The 14707-nt window shown below is 43.1% G+C and overlaps 1 protein-coding gene across 1 annotated transcript in view; it reads left to right on the forward strand.

Annotated features, from left to right (window-relative positions):
• Positions 1 to 6282: 6282 nt before the first annotated feature.
• LOC124545252 (cytochrome P450 6j1-like) overlaps positions 6283 to 14707 on the forward strand; it is a 99647-nt gene continuing 91222 nt past the window's right edge. The window contains exon 1 of the mRNA XM_047124124.1: positions 6283 to 6358. The gene's annotated coding sequence lies outside the window, so the exon portion shown is untranslated. The remainder of the gene's footprint in view (positions 6359 to 14707) is intronic.

A 14707-nucleotide genomic window follows, 5' to 3' on the forward strand; every position in this document is an offset into this window, starting at 1 on the left:
TGAGTGAGGAAGTAGCGGCTCTCGAACAGCCCCTCTGTGGTCGCCCTAGGACTTCATATTTTCCGCATCCCCTTCCGAGGTCGCAGCTGGTCTTCGCCGTGCACCACACAGACGGGCGAGACGGTTTGCGTTGCAAATGCGGCGCTGCAGCCCACCTGCAGGTTATCTGCATCCGGCTGACCCAGCGGCCCCTCCGGTGCACGGCCTGCTCCCGCATACTCATTACGAGTGCATGTGGCCACGGGCTGCCGGAACTCTGAACTCACTGCTGTCTGGGAGCTACTGCACACCGTCACACGTGGTTCCTCGTCCGACTTAAACTAACAATCCATGTACCGCAGCTAGAAATGCCGCACCCACCAGGGATCAATACCAGCGGTATCAAAGACTGAATGGCTGTAAATAAACAACAAAAAAGAATTTATTGTACCCACGAGCTGCCTCCATCTGCCGTACCCATATCCATTACACTTCCTTAAATTTCCATTTCTGTCATCAAGTGTTCAGAATGCCCATCGTCTATTACAAAACACGTTTGTGGTCGCTGGTGCAAGGACTTGTGGATAGATTGAAGATATTCCTTCCATATCATTGCACATGCTGCAACAGTTTGATGTGTTAAGTGCTCTCGGGTCGTCATAACTTGTGCACGGACTCCATCTTTTGAGTTCACCTCGTAGAAAAAGTGCGGAAGTGCGGTGGCGTTAAAGCATGCGAACGCGCAGACCAACTGATAACGCCCTCACGTGTTATCCAGCGACCGGGAAAGAGCTGGTTGAGGAGTTCCCTACCCACAGGAGAGCAGTGAGCCGTGCTTGTACCACACGCACCTACGTATTCCTCTGCGACAACGCTTCCTAGCCTCAAGGTAATTACCCACTGAGGGGTGAAAACAAAAGTGTGTAATTGCGTTTTGCTCCTGAAATTAAGTTATTTTTAAAATATCACTGTTTCGTTGGACTGTAATATTGGTTACATGCACTGAGGTGACAAAAGTCACGGGGCATTTCATAACATCGTGTCTGACCTCCTTTTGCCCGCCGCAGTGGAGCAGCTCGATGTGGCACGGACTCAACAAGTCGTTGGAAGGTTCAAAAAAATGGTTCAAATGGCTCTGAGCACTATGGGACTTAACATCTGAGGTCATCAGTCCCCTATAACTTAGAATTACTTAAAACTAACTAACTTAAGGACACCACACACATCCATGCCCGAGGCAGGATTCGAACCTCGACCGTAGCGGTCGCGCGGTTCCGGACTGCAGCGCCTAGAATCGCGTGGCCACCGCCGTCGGCTCGTTGGAAGGCCCCTCCGGAATTATTGAGCCATGCTCAGCAGATTCAGAAGGATGTAGATTGCAGTAAGTACTGGCAGATGAAGAAGCTTGCACAAGATAGAGTAGCTTGGAGAGCTGCATCAATCCAGTCTCAGGACTGAAGACCACAACAACAACAGCTGCATATATAGCACTCCTTAATTGCGGAAGTGTTGCCGGTGCGAGATTTTTATGCACGAGCTGACCTCTCGATTATGTCCGATAAATATTCGATGGGATTCGTGTCGGGCGATCTGGGTGACAAAATCATTCACTCGATTTGTGCAGAAGGTTCTTCAAATCAATCGCGAACAGTTGCTTCCTGGTGACAATAAGAATTCCAGTTGAATGGCTGCAAATGGTCTCGATGTTGACGAATATAACTGTTTCCAGTTAATGATCCGTTCAGCTGGAGCAGAGGATTCACTCCAAGTAAACACAGCCCAAACCGTGAAATTTGGTATTCTCGGCACATTCTTGACTCTGTGGCTCTCGGAATATTGAACTCCCTAACGATTTCCGAAATGGGATGTCCCATGTCTCTAGCTCCAACTACCATTCCGTTTTGAAACTGTGTCGATTCCGGTCGTGCGTCCATGATCACGTCGGAAACCTTTTCACACGAATCACCCGAGTGCAGATAACGGCTCTGCCAATGCGCTCCCGCTTTATACCTTGCGTACGCGATACTACATTCTACATCTTTATTCTTCATGTCTACATACAGGGTGATTCACGATGATATGCCAAAAATTTAATATGTTGGTCTACAAGTAAAACTAAAGAAAAAAGATCATATAAACATAGGTCCGCAAATGTTTAGTTACGGAGTTACGGCTAATAAAAGATTTTGCCTGAAATTAACTAACTTCGCTAATATGAAGCCATCGAAAACTGTACGAGGTTAAAGTAAAGCACGATTTCCATTTATTTTGTCGTTATTGATCTGGTGAATCTAATAAAACATGTCCCAGGCGTGTATCTGCAGTAGTTTTCCAGAACATTCAAAGAAGCAAAGACGTAATTTCGTAAAATTTTTAATTTATTAACTACTTGGCCCAATTTGTTTTTTAAATTCCAGACAATTGCACATGGTTTTCAACTGAAGTTGTAGAGAATTTAATTTTGGAAAAATGATGTTAATAACGTTAACTGAATCTGTATGAATGCGTCAGATAATCTGCTTTTATTAATACCATAGCACACGTGAATTCATGTTAAACCGGAAAAAAAAGCTCAGTATTAAGGAAGTTGTGCTGTGAACATACAGTTTCACAATAAATCTTCAGAAATGTCTACACAGAGTTCAATGCATTTATTTATTTATTTATTATCATTCCAATGATCACATTTGTGATATAGGATTTGTCAGGATACATTTTAAGAACTATATAATATCTTTACAAAAATGTTTTCTATGCTGAATTCATATGAATCTATCTTATGTTTAATACAATATACAACTAATAAGTGTTTTTATAACATAACTTCTTATGTGTTTGACAGACCTATTTTTCTAGATGTTGTGATTTCATTTGTCACATTTATGATATATATTCTTATACAGTTGAGCAGAGCCATTCACTTATACTGTAGTGCGCGTCTGTGAACAGGTACTGTTGCTCGTTTCAGTTTCATGGGGTTGTTCTTAATTTCGTCTAGAGCATTCATAATGCGAGCAAGTAATGCCTCAAGCGTATTGACTTTGTCCTCATAAACTCAACAATACAGAAAAGTAACTTTGATAGCGAGGAAGCCGCGCAAGGAGAGGGGAGGTTGTGGCCCAGTCAAGGAGTTCAGACATTCTACAGTGATAATGGCATCAAACAAACTGATCTCTCGTTGGGAGAAATATGTTTATCACCAGGGTGACTATGCTGCGGAATATATATAAAGAATAAAGTTGTAGAATGTTAATAACGTTTATTTTATATAAAAAGCTATAAGAGTTTTCACATAAAAAACTGGGAGGCGTTACTTCTCAGCACGCTCTCGTACAGACCTTGGGTAAAGAGAGAAACTGATTTTGTAGTCTGGAAATTTGCGTTACTTGTGCAAAATTCTAATTATTCTGTAGTAAGTGACAGGCGGCAGTAGACACTAGTAGGGTGGTACTTTGCCTTTCCGAGATCATTATCCCTGAGTGTAATCGGATATTAACTAGTACCCCACTCCCGTCCCCCTCCCGTCATCAAGATTAGCACCTAACTGACCTGTAAAATCATAAAAAATTGTCTTTCGACGTTTTCATTTTTAAAATGACGAGAGACAAATGATATTTATCCTCTATAGGTGTTTTATAGAGCGATGGACTGATGGTTCAATGAGTAATTGCTGCTGATCATTGTTACTAGTCTTTTTTTTTACAGAATGTTGAATGATTGCTCAGGGTATCGCGAGTGCTACTTTCATATCCTTCTCGCAAAAGAAAGCTAACTAGCTGCATAGACAGTTACTACAAAACATGCTTCCTCTGTAACAATCCTCTCCGTAACGGCACGTAGATACCCCATACCCTGGTGCCCCACATACAATCAGTCCAACGAAATGTTTGCACTGTACTTAGGCCAACTGTTTATAAATTACTTCATTGTTGGACTCCTTATTTCTGATTGAGCGCAAATTGGGAGACTTCAGGCTGCGAATGTTTTGTATCTGACCACTGCCACTAATAATGAAATAATAATAACAATATTATGAAAACGAAAGTTGCCACTCACCATATATCGGAGATGCTAAGTCGCAGACAAGCACAACAAAAAGACTGTCACAATACAAGCTTTCGGTCAACAACGCCTTTGTCGAAAATAACCGAGACACACACATGCACACACACACACACGCACACAGCTTCTGGTTCCAGCTGCCAGAGGCTGCAGTGATGTGTGTGTGAGTTGCGTTTCCGTGTGTGTGTGTGTGTGTGTGTGTGTGTGTGTGTGTGTGTTTGTGTGTTTCTGTCTGTCGTCTATTTTCGACAAAGAAGTTGTTGACCGAAAGCTTGTATTGTGACAGTCTTTTTGTTGTGCTTGTCTGCGACTCAGCATCTCCGATATATGGTGAGTGGCAACTTTCCTTTACATAATATTGTTACATTCCATCCTGGGTTTTCCATTGTTTAATAATAATAATAATAATAATAATAATAATGACCTTGCAATCCTCACAAATAATAGAAAAGAAGCCACTAATGCCATAGAGAAGTTACACGAAATTGCACAAAGAACTGGCCTGCAAATTTCATATGAGAAAACCCAGTACATAGAAAGAGTGCCACAAGACAAATTGCCTATTGTGACAACCCATGGGAAAATCGTACAAGTACCACATTTTAAGTACCTGGGAGAAATCATCCAGCCATCAGGGATCAACGTAAAGGCCAATGAGGAAAGAATAAAAAAACTACAGAAAGCATATAAACTCACGTGGAACTATTATAACAAAAAGTCCATATCCATTAACGCAAAAGTGAGGCACTACAACACTGTCGTACTTCCGGAGGCACTGTATGCATCTGAAACAACACAAATAAGTGGGCAAACTAAAATCAAAGAAATAGAGAAACAAGAAAGGAAAATTCTCAGGAAAATTTTTGGCCCGATACAAGAGCAAGGAATCTGGAAGAAGAGACCAACATCAGAATTATATAAATACACAGACATGATTACGGACACAATAAGGAAAAGCAGAATGCAGTTCTACGGACATATCCACAGGATGAATGAAAACAGAATTTCAAAGCGAATTCTTAAAGTCATCAATTCAGGCAGGGGAAAAACAAAATGGATAAAAGAAGTTGAAGAGGACCTCAGACAAGCACATATAACAGTAAACGATGTAGAAAGTAGAACTGAATTCAGGAACATCATCAAAAAACATAAATTTGACACCACAACACAGAAGAGACCAGGATGCAAATGGACAGCGCAGCGAAAGAAACAACACAGTGAACACATGAAGAAAATTTGGGCTCAGAAAAAACATAAACAATCATCATACAGGAATTCAAGTTCAAACGCTCTCTTTAAATGGGAATAATCGAAAATAATAATAATAATAATAATACAGTGTAAGTACTTCATCTGTGCAGTAGCCGTTACATATATACTGTATGTGTCATGTTGTCCATTACGTCGTTGATTGCGGCAAAGTGAATTTTTGGTCTACTGGTGTGTGTGTGTGTGTGTGTGTGTGTGTGTGGGTGGGGGGGGGGGGGGCGGTATCCACAACTCATATAAGTTATATTCAAAATTTATTTAACGATGTGTGCTGTATATGTGTCACTTTTACTGTCACAGATTCAGAGTAAAGACTATGTGTGTAGTGGGTGGACTTTGTGAGGATGTTAGTCGAACACTCGTTTAAGAAGCTGTAACCTCCACCACATTGTCTCATGCGTTAACAGTGCTGTTTGGAAATATATATATATTACTATATTCCGAAATAGCAGTAATTGTAATGATCATTAGAGAACACTTCAGTTTCATGACCGTAACAAAATTGACACTTTCTGGCCGGCCAGTGTGGCCGAGCGGTTCTAGGCGCTTCAGTCTGGAGCAGCGCAACCGCTACGGTCGCAGGTTCATATCCTGCCTCGGGCATGGATGTGTGTGATGTCCTTAGGTTTAAATAGTTCTAAGTTCTAGGGGACTGATGACCTCAGATGTTAAGTCCTATAGTGCTCAGAGCCATTTGAACGATTTTGACCCTTTCTGTTTTTACCCGTCAGAAAATTAGATTTTACCCCTCAGGGGGTAACTACCTCCAGATTGGGAACCACTGCACTAGTACGCACTGGCGCCGGATGTAAGTAGAAGACAGTCCCGGGTCGGTGCATCAAGCGTCACGGTGACAGGTCACGATCACGTGCGGGCTAGTGGGGGGGGGGGGGGGGAGGGGCGGTCAGGGTTGACAGGGCTGCAGGATTTCAAAAGCTGCGCCGCGTCGCGCACGAGGACAGAGCAGTTACACGGCAGGACGCCGCGCAGACTGATCCAGCGTCCAGCCGGGAGGGTCGCTGCAACGGCAGCTGCTGCTCCAGTCGAGGTGAGGGCGTCGGGGCGGCCAGCGGCAGTCAGCGTGCGATGCGTTCCACTGTTTCCTCGCTTCTTCTAATGCCTTGCACACCGCTGTTTAACTGACAAGACGAGCCACGCGTATCCAGAGCAACCCATCAAACATGTGAGCAGCCTGGTGGGGTTCCTTACGATGAGGATGACCCGATAAGACTTGTGAATTTCTACGAAATGGTAAAAAAATGTTCGTTTGGGGGTAATAATTGTTGGTAAATGTCGTTTTTGAAACAGATTTGTTACAACTTTCGAACATATGCAACGCGCTGTACATCCATCATTATCAGCCACCCCACACGCATCACATATAAACGTTCTTCCAGACTTAACTGTTTACGAAGTTTGTCTAAAAATAACTGTACTAATTTTATAACAGACAAATAGCGTGGACCTCGGGGTAAAAAGCTGCGCTGCCGAGTCATGGGGGGGTCTCCTCTCTCCATTAATGCTGCCCATTAACCTGCCAACACTGATTCCAGATGAGGATTTTTTCGCAGTTTTGGTAAACATAATATTTTTGGGGAAACAAAAAAGTTGGAAAAATAATCGTGGAAGAAAATTTCGGTACCGGGGAAATTTGGGAATTACGAGTACGTTATTTGCCTAGCGTTAATACTAGTGCCATCTCTGATATTTTATTTGAAACAACGCATGGAGCGCTACAAGGAGCGTGGAGGGCAATATTCTGGAGATAATGTTAAAGTTACGAAGTAGTAAAAATTAAGAATGTTATTTCCCTAATCCAGTTATTTTTTTAGCTAAACCTCTTCCCTACATGCACCCAAGATATTCCTGCATGCTTTCTAATTTTATACGTCCACCTTTCGGTACGTGGCCGTGCTGTTTTAGTGGGTAAAACTCTTGTGGTCTCTGGCCCTGGAAACTAGGGCTGTTAATACACTCCTGGAAATTGAAATAAGAACACCGTGAATTCATTGTCCCAGGAAGGGGAAACTTTATTGACACATTCCTGGGGTCAGATACATCACATGATCACACTGACAGAACCACAGGCACATAGACACAGGCAACAGAGCATGCACAATGTCGGCACTAGTACAGTGTATATCCACCTTTCGCAGCAATGCAGGCTGCTATTCTCCCATGGAGACGATCGTAGAGATGCTGGATGTAGTCCTGTGGAACGGCTTACCATGCCATTTCCACCTGGCGCCTCAGTTGGACCAGCGTTCGTGCTGGACGTGCAGACCGCGTGAGACGACGCTTCATCCAGTCCCAAACATGCTCAATGGGGGACAGATCCGGAGATCTTACTGGCCAGGGTAGTTGACTTACACCTTCTAGAGCACGTTGGGTGGCACGGGATACATGCGGACGTGCATTGTCCTGTTGGAACAGCAAGTTCCCTTGCCGGTCTAGGAATGGTAGAACGATGGGTTCGATGACGGTTTGGATGTACCGTGCACTATTCAGTGTCCCCTCGACGATCACCAGTGGTGTACGGCCGATGCCGGGTGTTGGCCCTGTGTGTCTCGGTCGTATGCAGTCCTGATTGTGGCGCTCACCTGCACGGCGCCAAACACGCATACGATCATCATTGGCACCAAGGCAGAAGCGACTCTCATCGCTGAAGACGACACGTCTCCATTCGTCCCTCCATTCACGCCTGTCGCGACACCACTGGAGGCGGGCTGCACGATGTTGGGGCGTGAGCGGAAGACGGCCTAACGTAGCCCAGCTTCATGGAGACGGTTGCGAATGGTCCTCGCCGATACCCCAGGAGCAACAGTGTCCCTAATTTGCTGGGAAGTGGCGGTGCGGTCCCCTACGGCACTGCGTAGGATCCTACGGTCTTGGCGTGCATCCGTGCGTCGCTGCGGTCCGGTCCCAGGTCGACGGGCACGTGCACCTTCCGCCGACCACTGGCGACAACATCGATGTACTGTGGAGACCTCACGCCCCACGTGTTGAGCAATTCGGCGGTACGTCCACCCGGCCTCCCGCATGCCCACTATACGCCCTCGCTCAAAGTCCGCCAACTGCACATACGGTTCACGTCCACGCTGTCGCGGCATGCTACCAGTGTTAAAGACTGCGATGGAGCTCCGTATGCCACGGCAAACTGGCTGACACTGAAGGCGGCGGTGCACAAATGCTGCGCAGCTAGCGCCATTCGACGGCCAACACCGCGGTTCCTGGTGTGTCCGCTGTGCCGTGCGTGTGATCATTGCTTGTACAGCCCTCTCGCAGTGTCCGGAGCAAGTATGGTGGGTCTGACACACCGGTGTCAATGTGTTCTTTTTTCCATTTCCAGGAGTGTATGTCGATACATCGACGTTTCTCCCAAGAAATATAGATAATGTCGGAAACATTTTTGTCTCCGATACATAGCTATCTAAATGGCAATATCAAGAGCTGATATTTTTATTTTACATTATATTCTTTCCGAAATTTTCGATTAATATTTGAAGTTGTTCTTTTGACATTGTTGTAGAACATAATTTTGCTTTCATGTGTGTGGCAGACGTACTTCTTTTTGACCTTTCATCTCGTCCAATCTTTCTCTTTGAATGAAGCAAATGTAGATGGCGCAACGAAGAAGTCCGTTTGCCCGGACGGCAGGGGGGGGGGGGGGGGGAGGGGGTTAATGGAATACAAATTATTCGATGTGTAGAAGTAGCACACCTGTTGCCTCAAAAACAATTTCTAACGCAACTAGTGTAATATTTCTTCACATCAGCATTCTTCAAAGACCGTTGCTGATACTGATGAACAAAAATCTAAATGACAAGACTGGTCTTTGCGGTGGGCGAAGAAGTTTGAGAGGAAATGTTGACGTAATCGGCGCTCAGCGCTACCGACAGAAACTGCAACATTTAACTTCACCATGCGGTTTTGACATTACAGCTGCTATGTTGCTGCGTCTGCAGAAATTAAAAAATCGGGGAAGTCAGCATGAAGTGTTCCAGACAAATCCGATATGTGACGAAACCAACCCGTCGGACACCTTTTATTGTGCCACTTAGCTGCAGTTACCATTGTTACGAAAGTGGTTGTCGCCAAGTGTGAACGTGCATCATTTCTTTTCAGTTCCTCCTCTGAGGGGGATAAGCAGTCTCCTAGGGTGTTGGTGTACAGAATATCTAATAATAAGTCAATTCTTAAATATGCAGCTCTGAAACCGGCAGTATATTTACAATGTGCAGCTGATATGTTTTTTGGCTGGTACGTCGCTATCATTTCGTCGATATGATTTCGTCGATATATCGATAATTTTTTTCGCTATATCGAGGGACGATAATCATATTTTTTTAAATATCGATATTTCGGATTCCCAGTATTTTTAAAAACATCAGCAGCCTTACTGGAGACCTCTGGTTCAGTCCCTCATAGGGGTGAATATTTTTTTTTTCTCTTTACAATCAGGACGGCTCCAGGTCTAAACGGCTTCCATCAAATTTGTAGCGGCGACCTTTCCCAGGGGTAAATAGCGGGGACCTTTTCCGAGAGTAAATGGCGGCTGGGGCGATGGAATCGCCACCGTTCCCATCCTGGTGCGGCAGTGAATAGCCCTTTCCACCCTGAGAGAAAAAAATTTTAAAGCCTTACCCAAAATGTGCCAATTTCCATACATTATGACCTGTAGATCATACAAAAAAATTCTCATAGTGATAGTTTGTTCAGAAAGTCAAAATACAAATACACATAAAATCCAACTAGCATTCAAGCATTTGTTTAGATTTATTACATACATTAAATGAAACATTCTCACTCTAAAATAACCCAGGAATTGCCTCAAGCTAACGAAATGTAGGATAATATATTGGTTTATCTTTGGTACCCATGATTTTGGCTTTTTGTTGAAGTTTGAAATGATTTTTTGCACTCTGGTGGTCACAATATGAAGCAAAACAGCTGCCAAACAGAAGTCAGGAACTCGCAAAACCATTGCAGTCTGGAGTGATGCAAAAAAGTGATGTAGCTCAGCTACAGCAATTTTATTACAAACCCCGCACAATTGTGCAGGCCAGGGTGGAGAGGGATAAATGTTGCACACTACCCTCAGACAGGCCAGCATCCCAGTCAAGGGCTGTACTCCACGGACTTTGCTTTTACTTTTACCTTGCAATAGTTGTCGTCTCAGTCTTTTGTTATCTCTTGGAATCCAGAAAAGAACTTCTTTATTCCACCTACCATACATTCGTCTGACTAAATGTAGCACCAAAAATAGGGTTCAATGTTTCAGCTGAAGTAGCAAGAGGGTTTATTAGAAATATCTTGCCACCAAGCCTTAAGCAACAAGAATTAGCACCAACATCCTTCAATGAAATTAATACATATACCAAAGTTCTTAAAAATACAGTCTCATGTGGCATCTATAGAATTTCCGACAGAATTCAGAAGAGTTATTCTAACTCAGTAAATAATCTCCTTAGTCGTATCTTCAATGCATCACTGGCACAGTGGATTTCTCCAGACAGATCCAAATATGCTACTGTTAAAATATTTTTATGAGAACTGTGGCAATAATGATTTAAGTAATTATCGTCCAGTTCCCATTAGAGGCAAAGCAACAGAAGGTATTGTTAATTATGTTTTTTAAAAGAATTATTATTTGGTTTTCTGTAAATGGAGTCTCCCTCTCCCTAAATTTTGAGAAAACAGTATATTCAGTTCTGTACAACAAACAGAGTCATATGAACAATTGATCCAGCACATGAACGGGACAGAATGCTCCAAATATTTGGGTGATTCATATAGACGAAACTTGAACTTGAAGAATAATATTACTGAGCTGTTCAAACAAAGCATACATGGAAACAAACGAATCTACCTCCTGAAATTTTTGTATAGGTACATTCGATGATGTCTGATGGCATAATTTTCTGAGTAACTCGTCACTTAAAAAGAAAGTGTTGACTTCACAAAAGCGAGCAGTAAGAATTATTTGTAGTATTCACACGCAGTCATCACATAGGTACCGGTACCTCTTCAACGAGTTAGCCATTTAACTGCATCATCACATTACAGATATTCGCTAGTGAAATTTATCATAAATAATCCATCACAATTTGGGAACAACAGTGATGTCCACACCAACAACACTAGAGGCGAAAGCGACCTTTATTACACGTTATTGAACATGTTGCAATAAGTTTTTGATCATTTGTCCAATAACATAAAATGTCTGACATGTAGCAAAGCAAATTCTAAATCTAACTTAAAATCACGAGTAAAACCCTAGATTCCTTGCAGTATCGAACTCCCATGCATAAAATGCCTTGAAACGTCTGATTACTGCAGAAATAAGTTAATATGTAAAATTTCTGACGTTAAACATGTAAGCGAGAAAAAATTTTGAGAAGATTTGAAATTATGCTTCAAATGGCTTTGAGCACTATGGGACTTAACTTCTGAGTTAGAACTTAGAACTACTTAAACCTAGCTAACCGAAGGACATCACACACAACCATGCCCGAGGCAGGATTCGAACCTGCGACCGTAGCGGTCGCGCGGTTCCAGACTGTAGAGCCTTGAACCGCTCGGCCACACCGGCCGGCTTGAAATTATGTTTAAAGCTTGTTTGAAGTCGCGAAGTGCTATCATTATCAAAAACTGTATTAGTATAATCTGGGTAGTCAGTGCCCTGTTTCAAGCAAAGCTAGTTTCTCACGCATCTCAACGTTTATGACGTCATATCTCTTGAAGTGTGAGTCGTAGAATGGTATAATTTCGCAGATACGTTCAGTGGTATATGTAGACACTATCTGCAAAACGTATTACGAATAGAGTAACTAGCAAATTATTAAGACGTCATGTTTGACGCGGCAGTTTCACTGCAGGAACAGCGAGTGTGTAGTTACGCAATAAAAATTTTCAAATCTGTCAGTAATTATACGAAATACTGAAAATATTGAAGCTATCAAATAGGCAACCCCCCAAATGGGGCTATGGACCAACTACTACTTCCATGGACAAATTCATTTAAAAAAATAGTAGTCTGCAACGAAAAATCTAGTTCTTAAGTGTAGCTGCTCAAGTATAACTAAGAAACATCTTCGTTAATGTTAACACTAATGATGTATACATGTCCTGTAAACTGACTCGTTCTACATCATTTCAATAAAAGAATTGTTCCGATGATCTCTGGAACGTGTAAATAACTAATATAAGCTTCAGCTTACTCTTCTGGAGTCCCGGGTTCGACCCACCAACCCCGCAACAGTGGCGTCAGAAGTGGTGCCGGTTACCACGCTGGTACCGGATTTCCACTGCCACATGTTATGTCGAGCAAGTAGCGTTGAGGTGTGCCTGTGTAGAGGGGTAGTTGAGGTGTTTGGTTGCATTTGTGATGGGTGGTCGTGCACTTCTTGTTACATCTTGTCGTTCGGGAGGTGTTCGTCCATACGAGTATAGGGAGGAAAGCAGGACTGTTCACCTGCACACAAGCACGATGTGGAGGGGTGAGTGACATTCGATTTATGGTTTATGTGTCATTCTTTCGTTAATTAGGATGGCATTTTTAAAGATGTCTTTTATAAGGCTGGAGGGGCCTGTAAATTTATCTGGATTCATGGGAAATGGGGGACATGATAACATAGCGCCCAACTGATGTAATTTTTGTAACCTGTCAGGCCACGGATTACTGAGCCGTGCTGGCCCCGGCTTATGCGTTGGTTTCAACCTTGACTGTTACTCTGCGTTTGGTTTCCCGCGATTATTGTGGTTATGCCGTGGTTCTTCCTCTTTCTACGTGTGGCAGCAGCGGTGTGTATCGATATTCGTATCATGTACTATATTTGGTCTGGTGCTTATAATTTCTGGCTAGCCGGTGTGCTGCAGTCGGTCGGTTGGTTTGGATCAGCCAGGAAACCTCCACGCGGCGCAGCGGGCCGGGCCCTCTGGCGGTCTCTACGCAGTGTCGGAGTGTGTGGGAGCTGTTCCAATTGCTACGAGGTTCGTGGCTCACCTACCCAGGACATCAAAGTTGAGTGGTGATTTAATTACCGAAGCCAGTCTGTTCGCATTGTGCCTTTGGTTTTCATGGTTGGTTGTTGGGGGTATTCCCATGAGCAACAGCGAGTGTTCGAGTTGGCGAAAGTTTGGCCACGATCATGTGGAGTTTAAATCTATTTTGGTTATTTGAAGTCCAAATGCACCTGCGGAATTTTCTGCCTTGTGGCCGTTAGCGTTCCGGTTACCTGCCCTGACTGCTGACGTAAAATTCAGGAATTCAGGCTGTCTCCTTTCCTCACCGTACTGTTGCGGTCCAACACGTGTGTGTAGGTTTGACAGCTGATGCATACTTGGCTGTGGGCGGCTACGACTTTTACGTTTTGGCTTTGGAGTTCCAGTGTACTGGTCGGATGGAAAGCAAGTCGTCTTGTCGGTGGTTTCATTGACTGTCTCTTGGTTGGGTTGTCGGCGAATTGGATATAGTTGGACCGACTACCTGTCTCCCCTAAGCGAACGTTAATATTTCAAGTGCTGACCGACCCCCAGAAGCTTCTGAGCGCCACTGGCTGTACTGCCTTTTCTTATTGGTGTTTGTGTATTTTAATGTCTCATAGCCGATGGTTTGAATTTGTATGCTTCTAGTTGGGTTTTAAATAATGGGCCATCAGCCGTTTTGAAAATCAAAGTTGCTTACTTGTCAAGTCTTGCATTTAAAATATTTTTTTCTGGATAAAGCTTTGGGCCTTCTGCCTTTTGAAAATTTATTGTAGTTGTGTTTTTCAATCATGGGCCTTCAGTTGTCTTAAAATTAAAATTCCTTACTTGTTAAATCTTAGATTGTTTGGGCCTTCAGCCACATTTCAAAAAATTATTTAAGGATAAAGCCTTGGGCTTTCTGCCTTGTAAAAATTTATTGTAGTTGTGTTTTGAATCATGGACCTTCAGCCGTTTTAAAAGCAAAATTCCTTATTGTTAAGTCTTAGATTGTTTGGGCCTTCAGGCTCCCTTTTAAAAATTATTTAAGGCTAAAGCTTTGGTCCTTCTGCCTTTTGAAAGTTTATTGTAGTTGTGTTTTTAAATCATGGGCCTTCAGCCATTTTAAAAATTAAAGAGGTTGTGCCCTTAAGCCATAAGATTGTGTGACATATTCAGTCGATAGTTAAGCTCGGAAATTTGTGCTGTAATGTTTGGGCAACTAAATAAAGTTATATGTGTTCAAGCGTAATTGACAGCCACTCCTTTTTGGCCCATTTCCACAATTCCAACTACCTGTTCTGTCCTGTGGATTTAACCAGGCATCTCAATTACCATGTACAAAGTGGGTGGCAAAGAATCGTTTTATTTGTAAGAGATTTGGTCATTTGGCGCGCAATTGTTTAGAATGAAGATGCACCATGAATCGCCA

The sequence above is a fragment of the Schistocerca americana genome, chromosome 8 (genome assembly GCF_021461395.2).
Source record: "Schistocerca americana isolate TAMUIC-IGC-003095 chromosome 8, iqSchAmer2.1, whole genome shotgun sequence".
NCBI classification, from domain to species: domain Eukaryota; kingdom Metazoa; phylum Arthropoda; class Insecta; order Orthoptera; family Acrididae; genus Schistocerca; species Schistocerca americana.